The 22,995-nt window shown below is 37.4% G+C and overlaps 2 pseudogenes; both read right to left on the reverse strand.

Annotated features, from left to right (window-relative positions):
- Nucleotides 1-4,921: 4,921 nt before the first annotated feature.
- Nucleotides 4,922-13,763, reverse strand: LOC100658077 (olfactory receptor 6C1-like; annotated as a pseudogene).
- Nucleotides 13,764-20,879: 7,116 nt separating this feature from the next.
- On the reverse strand, nucleotides 20,880-22,645 carry LOC135228443 (olfactory receptor 6C3-like; annotated as a pseudogene).
- Nucleotides 22,646-22,995: the final 350 nt, after the last annotated feature.

The raw sequence follows: 22,995 nt of genomic DNA on the forward strand, positions 1-22,995 counted from the left end.
CATAACCAACAATGCACAAATACTGGAAGAGAAACTAGATAACTGGGAGCTCCTAAAAATTAAACACTTAGCTCTTCAAAAGTCTTCACCAAAAAGAGTAAAAAGAGAACCAACAGACTGGGAAAAAAATTTTCACTGTGATATATCCCCCCAGGGTCTAATCTATGATTGATTTTCGAATGTTGAACCATGCTTGCATAACTGGTATGAAACTAACTTGTTCGTGATGTGCTGTTTTCTTGATGCACTGAATTCTTTTGTCTAGAATTTTGTTGAGAATTTTTCATTTGTATTTATGAGACATTTTGATCTGTAATTTTCTTTTTTGTGGCGTCTCTGTCTTTGGGATCAGGGCTATGCTGGCTTCATTGAATGAATTCAGGTGTATTTCTTCCTTTCCTATGCTTTGAAACAGATACAATAGTACTGTTCTGGGCTCTTCTCTGAATGCCTGGTAGAATTTTCCAGTGAAGCCATCCAGGCCAGGACTTTTTTATTTTGAGGGAGGTAAGTTTAATTATCTCTTCAATCTCTTTTCATGTTACGGGTCTGCTCAAATTTTCTATCTCAGCCGTGTTAGTTTAGGTAGGTAGTGTGTTTCTAGGAATTTGTACATTTCCTCCAGGTTCTCAAATTCGTTGGAGTACAATTTTTCATAGGATTCTGTCATGATCCTTTTTTATTTCAGCTGTGTCTGTTGTAATGTTCCCCATCTCATTTCTTATTTGGGTTATTTGCTTCCTCTCCTGTTTTTCTTTTGTCATTTTGGCCATCAATTTGTCTATTTTGTTGATCTTTTCAAAGAACTTGATTCTTTTTATTGCTTTTCTGTTCTCTCTTTCATTTATTCTGGCTTTAGTCTATATCATTTCTTTTCTTCTGATATCTGTGGAATTTTTTCATTGTTCTCTATTCGTTCAGGTAGTAGGGCCAACGTTTTGATTTTGGCCCATTCTTCTTTTTTGATGTGTGCAATTATTGCTATAAATTGACCTCTGGGCACTGCCTTTGCTGTGTCCCAAAGATTTTGGTATGATGTGTTTTAATTCTTATTTGATTCTAAGAAATGTTTTATTTCCTCTTTCATTTCTTCTGTTACCAAAAAGTTGTTTTTAGGCAAGATGTTATACGGTTTTGTGTATTTGACTTTTTTTCCTTAGTCTTTCTCTTATTGATTTCTATTTTTATGGCATTGTGATGAGAGAGAATGCTCTGTAATATTTCATTGTTTGGGATTTTATTGAGGGTTGCTTTGTGGTCTAAATTGTGGTCTATTCTGGAGTATGTTCCATATGCATTGGAAAAGAATGTATACTTTGCTTTTGTTGGGTGGAGTGTTCTGTATATGTCTGTGAGGTCAAGTTGGTAGACTGTGGCCTTTAGATGTTCTGTATCTTTGTTGAGTTTCTTTCTAGATGTTCTGTCCTTTACCAAGAGCAGTATGTTGAAGTCTCCTACTATTATTGTGGAATTGTCTATATATGTTTTCAGTTCTGTTAGAGTTTGTTTTATATATTTGGCAGCCCTACTATTGGGTACACAGATATTCATTAAGGTTATATCTTCTTGGTGGACTGTACATTTAATCATTGTATACTTTTTTTCCTTGTCTTTAATGGTTGATTTTATACTGAAGTCTATTTTATCTGAGATTAGTATTGCCATTACTGTTTTTTTTTTTTTTTTTGGTTACTCTCTACCTGTGATGGTGAAGTATGGCCTGGCAGGAAGGGGTAGAGGTGCCGTATAGGGCTAGTTGGGTGGGAGAAAGAAAAGAAAGATTAAAAAAAGAGAGAAAGAAAAAAGCGGTGTGGTAGGAGCTGGTAGGTGAGGGTGGGGTAGACCCCAGTAGCTCACTAGCCAAAATGGTACAGCTTTGCCTGTCGTGAAGGGATGGAGGTAATGTATGGAGCTTAGCAAGAGGGAGAAATGAGGGGAAGAAGGGAAAAAATGACACAAAAAGACCCAGGGGAGGGGGTGGGGCAGACCAGGGGTAATGGCAGGCCAGTAGCTCTCTAGCCAAGCAGACAGAGTAGCCGGTCAGGAAGGGCTGATGTGGCATACAGGGCAGAAAGTTGAGGGACTGAAAGCATGTTTTTCTGCTTACTGGGTGCTGTCTCCTGTTGGGAGCTCCATGGAGTAGCCTTCCCTTACTCCCTGCCCAGGGTCATTGGTTGCTGTGCTCCAAGATGGCAAAGCTGTGCCATGTTAGTTGGCAGGCGACCTCCACTCCATATCTCTCCCCATTCTGTTTTTGATCATTTTTTTCCTTCCATTCAGTGTTTGATCTAGTTCTTTATCCCTTCATTCAATGCTTAGGGTTCCAGGCTAGAGATTTTTATCTGTTTTACTTTGTTGCGTCTTTGCTGTACAAGGACAGCATCATATGTCTGCCTAGGGTGCCATGTTGACTCTGCCTCTCCATTCAGTATTTTTTGACAGCATCTGTGTATGTATGTATGTATGAAACTCTGAAACTTGCTCTCGAAGGTGGAGCAGCTAAAGAAAAAGGAAGAATTCATGAAGGAAAAGAACTGAAGATTTCAAAGGGCATCTCGAGAAGACAAAGTAAAGTATCATAACGACATGTGCAAAGAGCTGGAGATGGAAAACCAGAAGGGAAGAACACACTCGGCGTTTCTCAAGCTGAAAGAAATGAAGAAAAAATTCAAGCCTCAAGTTGCAATAGTGAAGAATTCTATGGGGAAAAAGTTAAACGATGCAAGAAACATCAAAGGAATACACAGAGTTATTATACCAAAAAGAATTAGTCAATGTTCAACCATTTCAAGAGGTTGCATATAATCAGAAACCGATGGTACTGAAGGAAGAAGTCCAAACTGCTCTGAAGGCATTGGCTAAAAACAAGGTTCCAGGAATTGATGGAATATCAATTGAGATGTTTCAACAAGTGAGCTGGAGGTGCTCACTTGTCTATGCCAAGAAATAGGGAAGACAGCTCCCTGACCAACTAACTGGAAGAGATCCATGTTTATGCGCATTCCCGAGAAAGGTGACCCAACTGAAAGTAGAAATTATAGAACAATATCATTAATATCACATGCAAGCAAAATTTTGCTGAAAATCACTCAAAAACGGCTGTAGCAGTATATCAACAGGGAACTGCCAGAAATTCAGGCCAGTTTCAGAAGAGGACATGGAACCAAGGATATCATTGCTGATGTCAGATGGATCCTGGCTGAAAGCAGAGAATACCAGAAGGATATTTACCTGTGTTTTATTGACTATGCAAAGGCATTCAACTGTGTGGATCATAACAAAATATGGAAAACATTGTGAAGAATGGAAATTCCCGAACACTTAATTGTGCTCATAAGGAAATTTTACATAGATCAAGAGGCAGTTGTTCAGACAGAACAAGGGGATACTGATTGGTTTAAAGTCAGGAAAGGTGTGCGTCAGGCTTGTATTTTTTCACCATACCTATTCAATCTGTATGCTGAGCAAATGATCCAAGAAGCTGGACTATATGAAGAAGAACAGGGCGTCAGGATTGGAGGAAGACTCATTAACAACCTGCATTATGCAGATGATACAACCTTCCTTGCTGAAAGTGAAGAGGACTTGAAGCACTTACTAAGGAAGATCAAAGACCACAGCCTTCAGCATGGATTGCACCTCAACATAAAGAAAACAAAAGTACTTACAACTGGACCAATGAGCAGCATCATGATAAATGGAGAAAAGATTAAAGTTGTCAAGGATTTCAGTTTACATGCATCCACAATCAACAGCCACGGAAGCAACAGTCAAGAAATAAAAAGGCACACTGTATTGGGTAAATCTGCTGCAAAGGACCTCTTTAAAGTGTTAAGAGCAAAGATGTCACCTTGAAGACTAAGGTATGCCTGACCCAAGCCATGGCATTTTCAATCACAGCATATGCATGTGAAAGCTGGAGAATGAATAAGGAAGACCGAAGAAGAATTGACACCTTTGAATTGTGGTGTTGGCGAAGAATATCGAATATACCATGGACTGCCAAAAGAACGAACAAATCTGTCTCAGCAGTACAACCAGAACACTCCTGAGAAGCAAGGATAGCAAGACTGCGGCTTACGTACTTTGGATATGTCAGAAGGGATCAGTCCCTGGAGAAGGAAGGAGGAAGACCCTCAGTGAGGTAGACTGACACAGTGGCTGCAACAATGAGCTCAAGCATAACAACGCTTGTGGCGATGGCTCAGGACTGAATAGTGTTTCGTTCTGTTGTGCATAGGGTCGCTATGAGTCGGAACCGACTTGACAGCACCTAACACCACCACCTACCTACCTATTTATTGAGAGAGATTATAGGATTTGAAAGAGGTCTATTTAACACTTATACCTAAAGAAATACGTATTGATAACGATCTCTGCTGCTTTATTAACATGTAAATTATATTTGGAAACCCTGGTGGCCTAGTGGTTAAGTGCTACAGCTGCTAACCATGAGGTTGACAGTTCAAATCCGCCAGGTGCTCCTTGGAAACTCTATGGGGCAGTTCTATTCTGTCCTATAGGGTCTCTATGAGTCGGAATTGACTTGACGGCAGCGGGTTTGGTTTTTCTGGTTAACATATTGAAGTGAGGAATAATTTTTTTTTTTTTGCTTTTACAAACAAATGTATTTGCATTTTTCTTTAAATTATATGGAATCCCCCACACCCATATTTCCTAGAGAAGCTACAAGATGGTGAGGCAAATTCCTGTCAAAAATAAATACAAATGAAAAAATTATGTTCTCTGTATAATAAGTGAAATATTATATCAATATTTTTAGAGTGGCTCCTATATTTGTAGGATTATTGTTTTGCTAGCCACAACTCAAAACATAATTTTGCCTTTCAAAATAATTATTGTTAGAGAAATTATGATTAACAAACCTGTCTAGAAGAAGGAGGAGTTAGAAAGATAAAAGAAGCATTTTAAGAAGATGGGAAATATATTAAACAAATATCCCTGTGAATTATTAGGGAAAAATTAAAAAAAAGAACGCATGAACATGAATGAAAGGGAGGCCATTTTGATTTGAACAGGATACTGAAAATTCATGTTTATTTTTAAATTGCCCTTCAGTGTGCCTCTAATTCACGACACATCATCTTTTCATTTCCTTGTGAAAAATACAGTCCTCCTTGCCAAGTCCATGAAAGCTTGCTTGACTTGTTGATTCCTTAGGCTATAAATAAAGGGGTTCAGCATGGGAGCTACTGAGATGTTTAGCACAGCTACTCCCTTGCTCAAAGACACCCTGTCTTTTGCTGAGGGTTTAATGTACACGAAAATGCAGCTACTATAAGAGATGGATACAACAATCATGTGGGAAGAACATGTGGAAATGGCCTTTGTCCTCTTGACTAGCAGAAGGAATCCTCAAAATTGTTCTGATGATATATATGTAAGACAGAAATACTAATGCCAATGTGAACATTAGAGTAAACACAGCATAGGAAAAACCCATTATCTCCAGGAATTTTGTATCTGAACAAGAAAGTTGCAGCAGGGGAAAATAATCACAGGTAAAATGGTCAATAATGTTAGATCTACAGTAATCAAGCTTTAACAGCAACATGAGCACAGGGAATACGATTAAGAATGAAGCCAGCCGGGGGCGGAGCCAAGATGGCGGACGAGGCAGACGCTACCTCGGATCCCTCTTACAACAAAAACACGGAAAAACAAGTGAATCGATCACATACATAACAATCTACGAACCCTGAACAACAAACACAGATTTAGAGACAGAGAACGAACTAATATGGGGAAGCAGCGATTGTTTTCAGAGCCTGGAGCCAGCGTGCCAGTCAGGTACGGCACAAGCACAGACAGCTGCTCCACCCCCCTGAACTAACCCCGGGAGGGGAACCAGCCGGTTCTGCGGGCGGCATGGGACGCAGCTGATAGGAGAAGTCCCCGGGAGGCAGTGACTGGTCTTGGAACTGGGAGAGCAGCGTCCCAGCCGGGGAACCATCCCGCCGGGATTTGGACTGGACGCAGGTACGGCATAAACACGGAGAGCTGCTCCACCCCCTGAACTAACCCCGGGAGGGGGCCCGGCCGGGTCGCACGGGCGGCGTGGGAAGCAGCCGGTAGGAGAAGTCCCCGGGAGGCAGCGACTGGTATTGGAGCGGGAAGAACAGCGTCCCAGCCGGGACACTCGGTCACGGCACAAGCACGGGGAGCTCCTCCACCCACCTGAACTAACCCCGGGAGGGGGCACAATCAGTTCTCGAGGGTGGCACGGCAACGCAGCTGGAGGGACAAGAAGTCCCCGGAAGGAAGCGACTGATTTTGGAGTCGAGAGTGCACCGTCCCAGTAGGGGAGTCTTGACCCTGGGCGTGGGGCTGGAAGCGGAGGATCTGACCGTGACTCCAGCGGGCCAGACCCCCCGGGGGCAATCTCCACACAGCCAGCACACATAGGCGACGCGCCCCACGGGAATCTCAGATATAATAGTCATTCCAAGCAAGACAAGCAACTCTGGCTATATTCTGAGGTGCTACTCTCCTATCTCTCTGTTCCCTCCCCCACCCTCCCCAGGCGGCTTCATTAACATCCGAATAGCCTGAGCCAGAGGGAGAACTCTGATAGGGATCTGACTGCATTTTTTTTTAGCGGATTTTCTGGAAAAACTAGTTTCCCAGTGATGGCTCAGAGACAGCACTCCATATCAAACCACATAAAGAAGCAGACCATGACAGCTTCTCCAACCCCCCAAACAAAAGAATCAAAATCTTTCCCAAATGAAGATACAATCCTGGAATTATCAGATACAGAATATAAAAAACTAATTTACACAATGCTTCAAGACATCACAAACGAAATTAGGCAAACTGCAGAAAAAGCCAAAGAACACACTGATAAAACTGTTGAAGAACTCAAAAGATTATTCAACAACATAGGGGAAAAATTAAAAAGTTGCAAGAATCCATAGAGAGACAGCATGTAGAAATCCAAAAGATTAACAATAAAATTACAGAATTAGACAACGCAATAGGAAGTCAGAGGAGCAGACTCGAGCAATTAGAATGCAGACTGGGACATCTGGAGGACCAGGGAATCAACACCAACATAGCTGAAAAAAAATCAGATAAAAGAATTTAAAAAAATGAAGAAACCCTAAGAATTATGTGGGACTCTATCAAGAAGGATAACCTGCGGGTGATTGGAGTCCCAGAACAGAGAGGGGGGACAGAAAACACAGAGAAAATAGTTGAAGAACTCCTGACACAAAACTTCCCTGACATCATGAAAGACGAAAGGATATCTATCCAAGATGCTCATCGAACCCCATTTAAGATTGATCCAAAAAGAAAAACACCAAGACATATTATCATCAATCTCACCAAAACCAAAGATAAACAGAAAATTTTAAAAGCAGCCAGGGAGAAAAGAAAGGTTTCCTTCAAGGGAGAATCAATAAGAATAAGTTCAGACTACTCAGCAGAAACCATGCAGGCAAGAAGGGAATGGGACGACATATACAGAACACTGAAGGAGAAAAACTGCCAACCAAGGATCATATATCCAGCAAAACTCTCTCTGAAATATGAAGGCGAAATTAAGATATTTACAGATAAACACAAGTTTAGAGAATTTGCAAAAACCAAACCAAAGCTACAAGAAATACTAAAGGATATTGTTTGGTCACAGAACCAATAATATCAGATATAAGCACAACACAAGGTCACAAAACAGAACGTCCTGATATCAACTCAAATAGGGAAATCACAAAAACAAACAAATTAAGATTAATTTAAAAAAAATACACATAACAGGGAATCATGGAAGTCAATAGGTAAAAGATCACAATAATCAAAAAGAGGGACTAAATACAGGAGGCACTGAACTGCCATATGGAGAGTGATACAAGGTGATATAGAACAATACAAGTTAGGTTTTTACTTAGAAAAATAGGGGTAAATAATAAGGTAACCACAAAAAGGTATAACAACTCCATAACTCAAGATAAAAGCCAAGAAAAACGTAACAACTCAACTAACATAAAGTCAAACACTATGAAAATGAGGATCTCACAATTTACTAAGAAAAATGCCTCAGCACAAAAAAGTATGTGGAAAAATGAAATTGTCAACAACACACATAAAAAGGCATCAAAATGACAGCACTAAAAACTTATTTATCTATGATTATGCTGAACGTAAATGGACTAAATGCACCAATAAAGAGACAGAGAGTCACAGACTGGATAAAGAAACACAATCCGTCTATATGCTGCCTACAAGAGACACACCCTAGACTTAGAGACACAAACAAACTAAAACTCAAAGGATGGAAAAAATATATCAAGCAAACAATAAGCAAAAAAGAAGAGGAGTAGCAATATTAATTTCTGACAAAATAGACTTTAGACTTAAATCCACCACAAAGGATAAAGAAGGACACTATATAATGATAAAAGGGACAATTGATCAGGAAGACATAACCATATTAAATATTTATGCACTCAATGACAGGGCTGCAACACACATAAATCATATTTTAACAGAATTGAAAAGTGAGATAGATACCTCCACAATTATAGTAGGAGACTTCAACACACCACTTTCGGAGAAGGACAGGACATCCAGTAAGAAGCTCAATAGAGACACGGAAGATCTAATTACAACAATCAACCAACTTGACCTCATTGACTTATACAGAACTCTCCCCCCAACTGCTGCAAAATATACTTTTTTTTTCTAGCGCACATGGAACATTCTCTAGAATAGACCACATATTAGGTCATAAAACAAACCTTTGCAGAGTCCAAAACATCGAAATATTACAAAGCATCTTCTCAGACCACAAGGCAATAAAACTAGAGATCAATAATAGAAAAACTAGGGGAAAGAAATCAAATACTTGGAAAATGAACAATACCCTTCTGAAAAAAGACTGGGTTATAGAAGACATCAAGGAGGGAATAAGGAAATTCATCGAATGCAACGAGAATGAAAATACTTCCTATCAAAACCTCTGGGACACAGCAAAAGCAGTGCTCAGAGGTCAATTTATATCGATAAATGCACACATACAAAAAGAAGAAAGAGCCAAAATCAGAGAACTGTCCCTACAACTTGAACAAATAGAAAGTGAGCAACAAAAGAATCCATCAGGCACCAGAAGAAAACAAATAATAAAAATTAGAGCTGAACTAAATGAATTAGAGAATAGAAAAACAATTGAAAGAATTAACAAAGCCAAAAGCTGGTTCTTTGAAAAAATTAACAAAATTGATAAACCATTGGCCAGACTGACTAAAGAAATACAGGAAAGGAAACAAATAACCCGAATAAGAAACGAGAAGGACCACATCACAACAGAACCCAATGAAATTAAAAGAATCATTTCAGATTATTATGAAAAATTGTACTCTAACAAATTTGCAAACCTAGAAGAAATGGATGAATTCCTGGAAAAACACTACCTACCTAAACTAACACATTCAGAAGTAGAACAACTCAATAGACCCATAACAAAAAAAGAGATTGAAACGGTAATCAAAAAACTCCCAACAAAAAAAGTCCTGGCCCGGATGGCTTCACTGCAGAGTTCTACCAAACTTTCAGAGAAGAGTTAACACCACTACTTCTGAAGGTATTCCAAAGCATAGAAAATGACGGAATACTACCCAACTCATTCTATGAAGCCACCATCTCCCTGATACCAAAACCAGGTAAAGACATTACAAAAAAAGAAAATTATACACCTATATCCCTCATGAACATAGATGCAAAAATCCTCAACAAAATTCTAGCCAATAGAATCCAACAACACATCAAAAAATAATTCACCATGACCAAGTGGGATTTATACCAGGTATGCAAGGCTGGTTTAATATCAGAAAAACCATTAATGTAATCCATCACATAAATAAAACAAAAGATAAAAACCACATGATCTTATCAATTGATGCAGAAAAAGCATTTCACAAAGTTCAACACCCATTTATGATAAAAACTCTTACCAAAATAGGAATTGAAGGAAAATTCCTCAACATAATAAAGGGCATCTATGCAAAGCCAACAGCCAATATCACTCTAAATGGAGAGAACCTGAAAGCATTTCCCTTCAGAACGGGAACCAGACAAGGATGCCCTTTATCACCGCTCTTATTCAACATCGTACTTGAAGTCCTAGCCAGGACAATTAGGCTAGACAAAGAAATAAAAGGTGTCCGGATTGGCAAGGAAGAAGTAAACTTATCACTATTTGTAGATGACATGATTATATACACAGAAAACCCTAAGGAATCCTCCAGAAAACTACTGAAACTAATAGAAGAGTTTGGCAGAGTCTCAGGTTATAAGATAAACATACAAAAATCACTTGGATTCCTCTACATCAACAAAAAGAACACCGAAGAGGAAATATCCAAATCAATACCATTCACAGTAGCCCCCAAGAAGATAAAATACTTAGGAATAAATCTTACCAAGGATGTAAAAGACCTATACAAAGAAAACTACAAAGCTCTACTACAAGAAATTCAAAAGGACATACTTAAGTGGAAAAACATACCTTGCTCATGGATAGGAAGACTTAACATAGTAAAAATGTCTATTCTACCAAAAGCCATCTATACATTTAACGCACTTCCGATCCAAATTCCAATGTCATATTTTAAGGGGATAGAGAAACAAATCACCAATTTCATATGGAAGGGAAAGAAGCCCCAGATAAGCAAAGCACTACTGAAAAAGAAGAAGAAAGTGGGAGGCCTCACTTTACCTGATTTCAGAATCTATTATACAGCCACAGTAGTCAAAACAGCCTGGTACTGGTACAACAACAGGCACATAGACCAATGGAACAGAATTGAGAACCCAGGCAGAGATCCATCCACGTATGAGCAGCTGATATTTGACAAAGGACCAGTGTCAATTAATTGGGGAAAAGATAGCCTTTTTAATAAATGTTGCTGGCATAACTGGATATCCATTTGCAAAAAAATGAAACAGGACCCATACCTTACACCATGCACAAAAACTAACTCCAAGTGGATCAAAGACCTAAACATAAAGACTAAAACGATAAAGATCATGGAAGAAAAAATAGGGACAACCCTAGGAGCCCTAATACAAGGCATAAACAGAATACAAAACATTACCAAAAATGATGAAGAGAAACCCGATAGCTGGGAGCTCCTAAAAATCAAACACCTATGCTCATCTAAAGACTTCACCAAAAGAGTAAAAAGACCACCTACAGACTGGGAAAGAATTTTCAGCTATGACATCTCCGACCAGCACCTGATCTCTAAAATCTACATGATTCTGTCAAAACTCAACCACAAAAAGACAAACAACCCAATCAAAAATTGGGCAAAGGATATGAACACACATTTCACTAAAGAAGATATTCAGGCAGCTAACAGATACATGAGAAAATGCTCTCGATCAGTAGCCATTAGAGAAACGCAAATTAAAACTACGATGAGATTCCATGTCACACCAGCAAGGCTGGCATTAATCCAAAAAACACAAAATAATAAATGTTGGAGAGGCTGCGGAGAGATTGGAACTCTTATACACTGCTGGTGGGAATGTAAAATGGTACAACCACTTTGGAAATCTATCTGGCGTTATCTTAAACAATTAGAAATAGAACTACCATAAAAAAAAAAAAAAAAAAACATACAACCCAGAAATCCCACTCCTGGGAATATACCCTAGAAATACAAGAGCCTTCATACAAACAGATATATGCACACCCATGTTTATTGCAGCTCTGTTTACAATAGCAAAAAGTTGGAAGCAACCAAGGTGTCCATCAACGGATGAATGGGTAAATAAATTGTGGTATATTCACACAATGGAATACTACGCATAGATAAAGAACAGTGACGAATCTGTGAAACATTTCATAACATGGAGGAACCTGGAAGGCATTATGGTGAGCGAAATTAGTCAGAGGCAAAAGGACAAATATTGTATAAGACCACTATTATAAGATCTTGAGAAATAGCCAACCTGAGAAGAACACATACTTTTGTGGTTACGAGGTGGGGAGGGAGGGAGGGTGGGAGAGGGTTTTTTATTGATTAATCAGTAGATAAGAACTGCTTTAGGTGAAGGGAAGGACAACACTCAATACATGGAAGGTCAGCTCAATTGGACTGGACCAAAGCAAAGAAGTTTCCGGGATAAAATGAATGCTTCAAAGGTCAGCGGAGCAAGGGCGGGGGTCTGGGGAATATGGTTTGTGGGGACTTCTAAGTCAATTGGCAAAATAATTCTATTATGAAATCATTCTGCATCCCACTTTGAAATGTGGCGCCTGGGGTCTTAAATGCTAACAAGCGGCCATCTAAGATGCATCAATTGGTCTCAACCCACCTGGAGCAAACGAAAATGAAGAACACCAAGGCCACACGACATCTAAGAGCCCAAGAGACAGAAAGGGCCACATGAACCAGAGACCTACATCATCCTGAGACCAGAAGAACTAGTTGGTGCCCGGCCACAATCGATGACTGCCCTGACAGGGAGCACAACAGAGGACCCCTGAGAGAGCAGGAGATCATTGGGATACAGACCCCAAATTCTCATAAAAAGACCAAACTTAATGGTCTGACTGAGACTAGAGGAATCCCGGCGGCCATGGTCCCCAGACCTTCTGTTGGCACAGGACAGGAACCATCCCCGAAGACAACTCATCAGACATGAAAGGGACTGGTCAGCGGGTGGGAGAGAGACGCTGATGAAGAGTGAGCTAATTATATCAGGTGGACACTTGAGATTGTGTTGGCAACTCTTGTCTGGAGGGGGATGGGAGAATAGAGAGAGAGGGAAGCCGGCAAAATTGTCAAGAAAGGAGAGACTGAAAGGGCTGACTCAAGAGGGGGAGAGCAAGTGGGAGTAGGGAGTGAGATGTATGTAAACTTATATGTGACAGACTAATTGGATTTGTAAACGTTCACTTGAAGCTTAATAAAAGTTAATTAAAAAAAAAAAAATGAAGCCAGCTACGAAGAGAAGACAAGCAGTGTGCAGACTCTGCGATTCATGATAGTCACATAATGCAAGGGTTTGCAGATGGCCACATAGCAGTCATAGGACATGGCAGCCAGAAGGTAAAACTCTGTGATCCCCAAGAGAATTAAAAAGAATAACTGAGCAATGCAGTTGTTAAAGGAAATGGTTTTATCTCCTGTAATAATGGTGCCCAGGAACTTGGGTATACTGACAGTTGTGAATGAAACCTCTAATAAGGAGAAATTCCTGAGGAAGAAATACATGGGTGTCTGGAGGCGGGAATCCAGCAGTGTGAGCCTGATAATGGTCAGGGTTCCAGTGGTGCTGAGCATGTAGGTGATGAACAGAAAGACAAAAATCACACTCTGAAGCTTTGGGTCATCTGACAATCCCAAGAGGACAAACTCTGTTATTGCTGTATGGTTTCTCATTCTTCAGTTGCTTATTTGTTTTTCTCCTGCCAGATCTGTAGGAGAAAGCACAAAGGACAAACTTGAAAAGAAGACTACATTAACAAAATATCCACGTGTGGAGCTGGAAGTTGGCTAAAAGCGTATGTTATTTCACCTTCAAGGGAAATTTAAAGCACCCACATAATGACAGCAATGCTTTAGTTTCTTTTATTTCACAGGTGAACACTTGGGTGAAAGCCAGTTACAAAACCAAACTCAAAAACTTGACAGTATCACACTGCTTAAAGTGATTTAAAAAAAGCTCAAAAAACTTGACATTATCACACTGCATAAAGTGATAGGGCAGGGTATTTAACCCAACTTTTCTGACCCAAAATACTACCTCTAAACTTTCAAAGAGACATGCCGCAATGTTCTTCCTTAAGCAGAAGCACCTTTGTATCATTGCTTCAACCCCAGTGAAAGTTTCCTACTTTATTTTTATTTTTTTCTTATTTTGGGAGAGTAGATGGGTACAAAAGACAAAAAGTCAGTTAAAGATTTAACTTTTCTCAGAACAGGGAAGGAGAGTTTGACATTTCTTACATTCTGACTCTTGTCCTTAGTCATCTATCCACTTTTGCTTTTCCAACACCTACTAACTACCTTATTGAAAGTCAGAGATACTGAAGCCATTGTCACCAGCAAGCTCAGATGTTAGGTATGGCTGGGAGAAACAGGTAGAAGCCAAGGGTGAGAGAAATGGGAGGGGTTTAAAACTGATTGATTGTGCCTGAATCTGGAATATTTTATGACATTTCAGGCTATTTATGTGTTATTATAACACTTATTCCTATACGATTCATTTCCCTTTCTTCGTAAAATAATATAAGGAGCCCTGATGGCACAAATGGTTAAGTGGTTGGCTGCTAAACAAAAGGTTGGCAGTTTAACCCCACCCAGGAGCTCAGAGGGAGAAAGACCTGGCGATCTGCTTCCTTAAAGATTATAGCCCAGGAAACTCTATAGGGCAGTTCTACTCTGTCACATGGGTCACTATGAGTCAAAATCTACTTGATGGCATCTAACTACAACAACAATGGAAATAATTAGCATTAGTACAGAACCCTTACCCTCAGTCAAACAGATACATAGGTATACTCCAAGGAAGTTGGTTTTAAAATTTTTTATTTACATGTGTTTTTAAAATATCACGTTTTAATTTTTCTTTTTTTAAAATACAATTTAAAAGGTTTTACTATAGGTGTTTTCATAGGGAAGAGTGAGAAGCTCTGGGTTTCAGTCCAAGGCATTTACTAGGTCTGAAAATCATTAATTTCTCTATGCTTAAGTCTCTTCATCTGTAAATATACTGTTTCTTTCTCTGTATACCTGTCTACCTCATAGGGTTTTTATGAGCATTAAACGAGTTAATGAATTAAATGAGTTAATAGGACTCCCCAGGTCGTACAAACATATAGCACTCAACTAATAAGCAAAAGGTTGGCTGAAAGGTTGGCAGTTTGAATCCATTCAGAGGTACCTTGAAAGACTTGCCTGGCAATCTGCTTCTGAAAGGTCGCAGCCTAGAAAATCCTATCGAGTAGCCTACTCTGCACACGTGGGGTTACAACGAGTCGGAATCAACTAGATGGCAACGAACTACCAAAAATGAATTAATGTATTGTAGCATTTAGAAAAATATCCAGCATTTAATGAAAATGATACAAGGATTAAACTACTGAAAAAATGTTCCTTAACCACAGAGCTGAAAACCTGTGGGATTAAGATGTATGACCTTTGCAAAAGACCATGTCTAAGATAAATTCAGTACCAAGAGAAATAGCATAGGAATAACACTATTAATTTTAAAAATTGGCTTTTACATTCTCTGGCCTTCTAGGCAAGTGAATCTTAGACTTGTTTTTCCATCTCGTTTACATGATGCTGACCTCTCTTATCCTGGTATCTTTTTTCTCTACCTTGTCGTCACCATACACCTCCCGCTGCTCCCATCTCAGCTAGGATTTGATTACCAAGTTGCAGGTAGGTGTTTACAAGATGTCAGTACTACCACCAATGGCTACTTAGTTTCTCTGTTCCTCGTTAGTAATAATAACCTTTCTAAGAGTGCTTGTGAGACTGGAATGAAATAATATATGTGGATGTAAATAGCTTTGTGGGTAGCACATTGCAATGACAACCAAAACCAATTCCCTACTTAACTCAACACAGCCGTGGATTTTATGTCCATTGCATGTGTCTCCATAATCACCTTACAGTTATTCTTCCCAAACCCACCATCCTTAACACACTGCGCTGAAATATGTGAATTTTCCCACTACTATGTGCATTCTTGAGAGTTAGGACAGTGTCTAATCATCAAAATAATTGCAACCATATGGTTTCCAAGGAGTGCCTGGTGGATTCGAACTACTGACCTTTTGGTTAGCAGCTTAAGCACTATGCCACCAGGGTTTTCTGCTTAATATATAGTAGGTTTAAAATAAACACTTGTCAAATAAGCAAACAAACAGAAGTTGAGTTTGTTGTTGAACCAGACATTGACATCATGTGCAGTTCTCTATTTTATGCTATATTATAGCTTGGATGTTTCTTAAATTCATGTCTATGTTTTGCAAGATAAATTATTTTCCCATTTACCAATAATGTTTGGCCCAAACTCTCTGTATTAAATAAATTGCAAACAAATGATATGCAAAGGAAGAAAATATTATTGATATTATTTTTATATATTATCGATACATAAAATTAAAAACAAACTTCATAAAACATTTTTTAAAATTACTTCCCTTTAAATTACTTTACAATCCGTCCTCTCAATTCACTCTGTTAGTTCAGTGACATCATTCTTCCTTTTCAGAGGTCACTGTTCGTTAAATCACTAGTTTTTCATGACAACTTAAAGTCTCAAAGGACATCCTCATCAAATACGAAAGATTTTATTTCAATCTCAAGATTGAAGTTCCTTCAATAGCTTACTGGCTTTGGGAACCAAGGGTTATTATTACTACTGTTTTATAATTATTATTATGCAGTGAGTAACATTATCATTGCACAGTATTTTTAAATGTATACAACTTTAAAAAAAAAGTATCTGTTTTTCCTCTTAACTTTAGCATTTTCTGAGTAATGGTACCATGACTTACTCATTCTGAAGATTGATTAAAGCTCTGAAGAAGTGTACAAAGAGCTGCAAAGAAATGTATGAAGAGATAGTTTACTTGAGCATCACAAAGAATTAACACTTCTATACCCAGTCTGCAAGGACTTTTAAAAAAAAAAAAAAAAGCCTAGCAAAAAGAAACTCTAGCAGGACATGATCCAATACCATAAGACTAGTGGCAGTACATCAAACTTTTATGTAAAAATGTTTTGGAAACCCAACGAATTATATTTATTTCCCAACATCAAATAAGCTGATAAAAATGTTCACCGTTCATAATCCTTAGAGAGAAATAAACTTCAATGTTCCACAAGGTTATATGATTTGTAGAGTCTTAAGTCATCCCAAGGATGTACTCAGGGTAGTGAAGGACATCTTCAAGATTTAACTCAACATTTCAGCTTTGTATTGCTGAGTGCAGATCCCTATTTTTCCCTGGCTGAACATGGGTCATGTTACCAAGCTTTACATTTCTTTCCACCCATTTCTTCAAAATAGATTCTTAATTACCTTCAAAGGACCCCTGAGACAGACTCTGTGAATCATTCTAAATACAAATTAACAGTAATCTGTAACACTGGTTAAGTAAAATGACTGGAAAGGATTTTCAGGGCCTTCCTTCTCAAAGCACTCCTAGATTCTGCTCTTCCAAAATCCCTACCATCAAGTAAATACTAACAATCTCCCTTTGAATACTGAAGACAATTTCTTTGATGCACAAAATAAGAAAAGAACTTTATTTTAAAGGTCAAGTTAGATTTGAAGATCGAAGGATATACCTTTGACAAACTAAGATGAACTTTTGACTGGTTCCACTTCTTTTCTGTGTGTCTTTTTTTTTTTTCTTTCTTTCTTTTTAGTGCTTTTTGTTACACTGGGAGGGAATGCCAGTTGGTGATTTAATGACTTTGAAAGCCTACTTTTGTCATCTTCCTCTATGTTCACTCAGTTCTCTCTTCTTTAGTTAAGTCTCATTAAAGGCCATTAGAAAAACAAGGACAGAGCGAATCTCCAAAGCAATTTGCTTTACTGACCATGTCACCCTGTTTCTTTTTACTTTACTGAATTTAAAGATTTGTTTAGTGTTTATGCTAATACATTAGAAAAAGGAAAAGAGTCTAATATAGTGTTGTGAGCAACATTCAACATAGCTTCATAATTACACTAAAATATACATTTGGCACTGCTCAATCATTCTTGGCTTTGAATAACACGGGGCTCATCTGAGACCTTTCCTCTTCCCGAATGAAACAAAGTCTCCACAGGGGACGGTGCTGACTTGCTGGCAGAACTGTTTTATTAGAATTTTTTTCTTTTTTTTTTTTTTTTACTATTTTTCATAGAAATTTTATTGTTTCCCTGGAAAAAGTTAAATAATTTATATTTCTTCATTTCAATAAAGACGGGCAGGTTCATTTCTCAGATTTTATACAAGTGTGTATAGAAATAAATGAAAGGTAAATAGACATCCCAAAGTCACATTTAATGATAACTTCAGAAACAAAACAACATTCATACATGTAAGAGTTTATGGAGAATATCAGCTTGTAACCTCACACTTTGAGTTCATTAATTTGCCACCTATAATATAACAGACCATTTCACACAGAAACAAGATACCCATTGCCATCAAGTCAATTCCGACTCATAGCAACCCTACAGGACAGAGTAGAACTGCCCCATAGGGCTTCCAAGGAGTGGCTGTGGATTCGAACTGCCAACCTCTTGGTTAGCAGCCATAGCTCTTAACCACTTCCCTGCCAGGGAAACAAGAAAAGGAAATAATTATTAATAAACTTACAGTATCAAAACTTAATATTAATTTTCCACTTTTGGTATTATAAGGTCAATTTATTATCCTAGAAAATATATGGGCTTTGTGGATAGAGAGACGTGCATTAAAAATCCAAACAGGCCACATCATGGATTTGTGACTTTGAGTGAGTTCCTGAATTTCTTTTAAAAATGAAGTGGAAATGTCAAGGGTGTTTTCGAGAATTAACTGAAATAACATAAATGAAAGTGTTTCATAAATTCTATCATACTAAATTGGTGCTTAAAAGTAACGGTTTAATTAAATTTGTCTTTATTTTAATTGGAATAAATGCTCGACTTTGGAAAAGATATTCATATTTGTGAATTTTCAAAGGCACCATTTCACTGAAAGACTAAAGATTTTATGATTTATCTCATTTATTCTTTGTAACAATTGCTATGAAATTTTTATCTTTATTCTTAAATGAAAAAACTAAGGCTGGGAGAAGTTACGTGACTTAAATAAATTCCTATAGCTAGCAAGTGTTAAATGTAATGTCAGACTGCCTGAAATGCAATTCTGTTCCCTTAAACTGCACAGCCTACGTACAATTAGAGACACAGACACAGAGACAGCAGTTGTCTGCTTTTAATTAATGGGTAATGAATAAATTAATAAAATAATACTCAACTTTTTAAAAATACTTTTTAATATATTTGGTTTTAAATTTTAACCCCTAAGTTTTTTTATATATCCTATTTAATTTCATTAAAAGTTGATACAAAACAAATCAATGCTAAGAATAGGGAAATATTCATTGCCTTTTATATGCCCAACTTACCTCTGCTATTCGTATAGTTTCACACACACTCAGAATGCCTAGGATGGTAAAAATGCCATCGTTGTAATCCAGGGAAGCCAGCATTCCTGAAACCATGCCCTCCCCTTCCCACCGAACATAGGATCTTATGATGCCCTATTACAGATATGTCTCATTTTACCCTTGAGGAATATATAATTGCAGAGAGTGAGAAAGGAGCAAAAATATAAAAGAGGAAAAATGTCAGAAGGTGTTTTGAAACTCTATGACATGGTTTCTACACAGATTTTACTTGCACAGATACTTAAAGTTTTATCTATTTGAACTGCCACTGGCTCAATGGGATTAATTCAGGAAATCAAAATTTCCAGAAGAGGAATGTATACAAAACACTGAGGAATATAAAACATAACACACATTAGTATTGAAATTGGAAAAGAGAGCCTGTGAGACAGGGAATAAAAACTAACAACAACAGTTAAGTCTGAAGTTTTTCCCCTTTATTCCCCTGCCCCCCAGACAAAGACAAGAACCCAAATATCTTATCTCCAAATTCAGATTTCTTCTCAGTACTCTATGCCATTTTTTAAAGCTAAGAATCTACCACATTGTTGTAAATACATATATGAATCTTATTATTTTTAATCTGCCTTCTAATACAAATTTTTGCTGCCATATACTGCTAATTCTTTATGCTTTTTTTGAGATCACTCTGCTACTGCTCACCAGCAATAGCAAAATGAAGAGTGTACCTTATTTTGATTGAATAACGTTGTACCTTATATTCCAAAATAATAATTGGAGTTAGTATCTTCCCTGCCTACATTCAATAATACATTTACACTCAAATTAGATAATTTGAATAATAAAAAAAATTGTTCAGATTCTTCGGAATCTATACAAAATCTGTGGGTCATTTCAGAGTTCCAACTATGTATAAAACTAGAACAAACTCAAGCTTTTTTTTTCTGTTGTTTGTTTTGTTTTTTACTTCAGGCTATCACACTAGATACTATAGCTCAGTAGCCTCAAGTAAGTTACTCAAATTGAGAATGAATTTACACATTTTTAAAAGGAAGATAATCATGTTTAGTATGCCATATACCTAGTAAATAAAATATAGTATAGAACTTACCTAGTTGAGTAAATGCACAGAGTAGGTATTCTCTTCAGAGGAGCTTTTATTATTTATTACACATCAATCAGACTTGCAGGTTATATAATGGTAATGGTGGCTCCCTAAATATTCATCTTTATTATACATTTTCAAAAACAAATACAGATAACGAGGAGATTATAAAAAGCCAGAGATAACACGTCTTCAGCATAACTAGGAAACAGAGTATTTATGAATTTTCAATTACTTGTAAGTAGGAAAATAATACCCAAGTCCATCAGATAAGTGGAAATAATTGTACAGACACTGCAGGGAGTGTACAAAACATGGTGTCAAATTTCATATTTCATATAATTTCTAAGAAGAAACTACTTTATTGTGCTAGTAACAGAAAATTTAAGAGTTAATTAAAACTGCTCTTTTAAGTGATTACAATGTAAAACATTCTTAATGTTCGGGATAATTAGCCAAATGGATTATATCTTATAGTCACTGGTTTTCTATTCAGAAAGATAAATCGACGATTACATAGAATTTACTGAAAGTTTTAAAGGAAGGCACAACATAGACACTTCTGTGTTAAAAAGAACGTTTAAGTATTTGAGTTCGCCATTAGGGGTAGTGGAGAGATGGATTTAGGATAGTGAAGATTAAAAGAAGGCTAGAATTTCATTTATTTTTCATTGAACCTTCATAATAACATTCATTCATGCCAATAAATACTTTCATTTATTTTCTGGAAATCCTATTTTATGGATCAAGTCTTTGAAGGCTTGTTTTACTTGCTGGTTCCTCAGGGTGTAAATGAAGGGGCTCAGCATGGGGGCAATGGGAGTGTTGAGAACAGCTACTCTTTCTTTGCTGAAGGGTTGACATACATGAATATGCAGCTGCCATAAAAGATGGAAATGACAATCATATGAGAAGAACAAGTGGAGAAAGCCTTTTTCCTCTGACTGGCACAAGAGATCCTCAGAGTGGTGATAACGATGCACAAGTAGGATAGAATCACTAATGCCAAAGTGAATAGCAAAGTAACAAAAGCAAGGTAAAAGCCAATCATCTCTAAAGGCCAGGTATCTGTGCATGAGAGTTGTAAGATGGGGAAGTGGTCACAAGAGAAGTGGTCAATGACATTGGAAGAACAGAAATCTAACTGGAGGATAAGCATGAGTGGTGGGAAAATGGTCAGGAATCCTCCCAGCCATGAACAAAGAACAAGCAGGGTGCAGATTTTCTTGTTCATGACGCTGGTGTAATGAAGGGGCTTGCAGATGGCAATATAACGATCATAAGACATGGCAGTTAGAAGAAAAAATTCAGGCACACCCATAAAGATGTGATATTTCTGATGGTTCCAGTCCAAAATATTATCCTGGATTTTTCTTAATTTATTTAAAAAATGAAAAATAATACATGCATCATGTCCTTCAGAGGAACTTTTTGTCACTTGGTCCACCCTTGCCTCTATCACAGAAGAGCCTCTAGCATAAAGAAAACACAGACTGGACTCCATATCAGTTTGTTAGCAGCTTTTGTTACAAGTAACAGAAATTTCTCTTATCTTTCCACAAAAACACATTGCTCTGGACCTGAACTCCAATAAAAGCTACTTATTTTAACACTAAGAGTTCTTTAGGTAAATGTCCAGTGAATAATGCTTTAAGAGACTGGAAGTTGAAGCATTTCAAAGCTCTCTGGATAAGATGAAGATTTAACACTACCCCAAAATAAAACAATTTTAACTTCTCTGGTCACGGAATAAATTCCCCAGAGATTAGCATGAAGAAAGGAAAGGTGCAAGAAAAGATAAATTCCAAAACTGTAAATGATGTCATAACACAGAGTTTTCTGGAAAGCTAAGCAATATAATGAGATAAAAGTAAAAACATACCAATCAGCTTGTACCATCAACCTAGTCTCCCTTTGACTGTGTATAATTTTCCTAATATGCATATGGCACTTGTTCTACACTCAAGAGATCATTTCTCCTCAGTCCCTTGGGTCTGGTGAAATCCAGAACTGAACTACTCCACAGCGGACCCTAATTTGGGAGTGCTACCTATGTTTTATTCATTCATATATATCCACCAGCGTAAGGCAAAATGAATGAATACATAAATAAAATAAGGGATTTCAATATCTTTGAATATCAGAAGAGTACTAGAAAATTTAGTTTTGATTTTCCTTTCTTAATTTTAAATCTAATACATGTTTAATGTTATAAGAATCAAGGTGACAGTAGTATAGAGTGGCATTTTGAACGGCCCTAATATTTCCAACGAATCCTCCATTTTTACTCCAATTTTCAAATTAGCCGGTGTTAAGAGTTTATAGTATGTTCTCAAGATATGTTTTTTCTCTATCCGGAGTAATATGGGAGCACTCACATTCAAACACTTGAAGATTTGTTCCTGTTGATATTATACATTAATGCCATTATACGATGCCAAATACTCTGTAATTATCTTTTTCTTAGTATGTAATATGTAATAGATATCATTCCTTATCAAGTTTTTTTGTGACAATTGCAAAGAATACCAGAGGTGACTTGCATGTAATTTAATAATTACTTTGCTGATTTAATATTTAAGGGATTAGATTGTGACAAATTTCACATGATTACCTATGATGTTACAATGCATCTGTATGCATACATTTACATATGTGTAAAACTGACAGCTGTGTTTAAAATTTTAATAGATACTTAAAAAACTTCTCCTACAGATAAGAATGAGC

This window comes from Loxodonta africana, chromosome 22 (genome assembly GCF_030014295.1).
Source record: "Loxodonta africana isolate mLoxAfr1 chromosome 22, mLoxAfr1.hap2, whole genome shotgun sequence".
In the NCBI taxonomy this organism is placed as follows: Eukaryota; Metazoa; Chordata; class Mammalia; order Proboscidea; family Elephantidae; genus Loxodonta; species Loxodonta africana.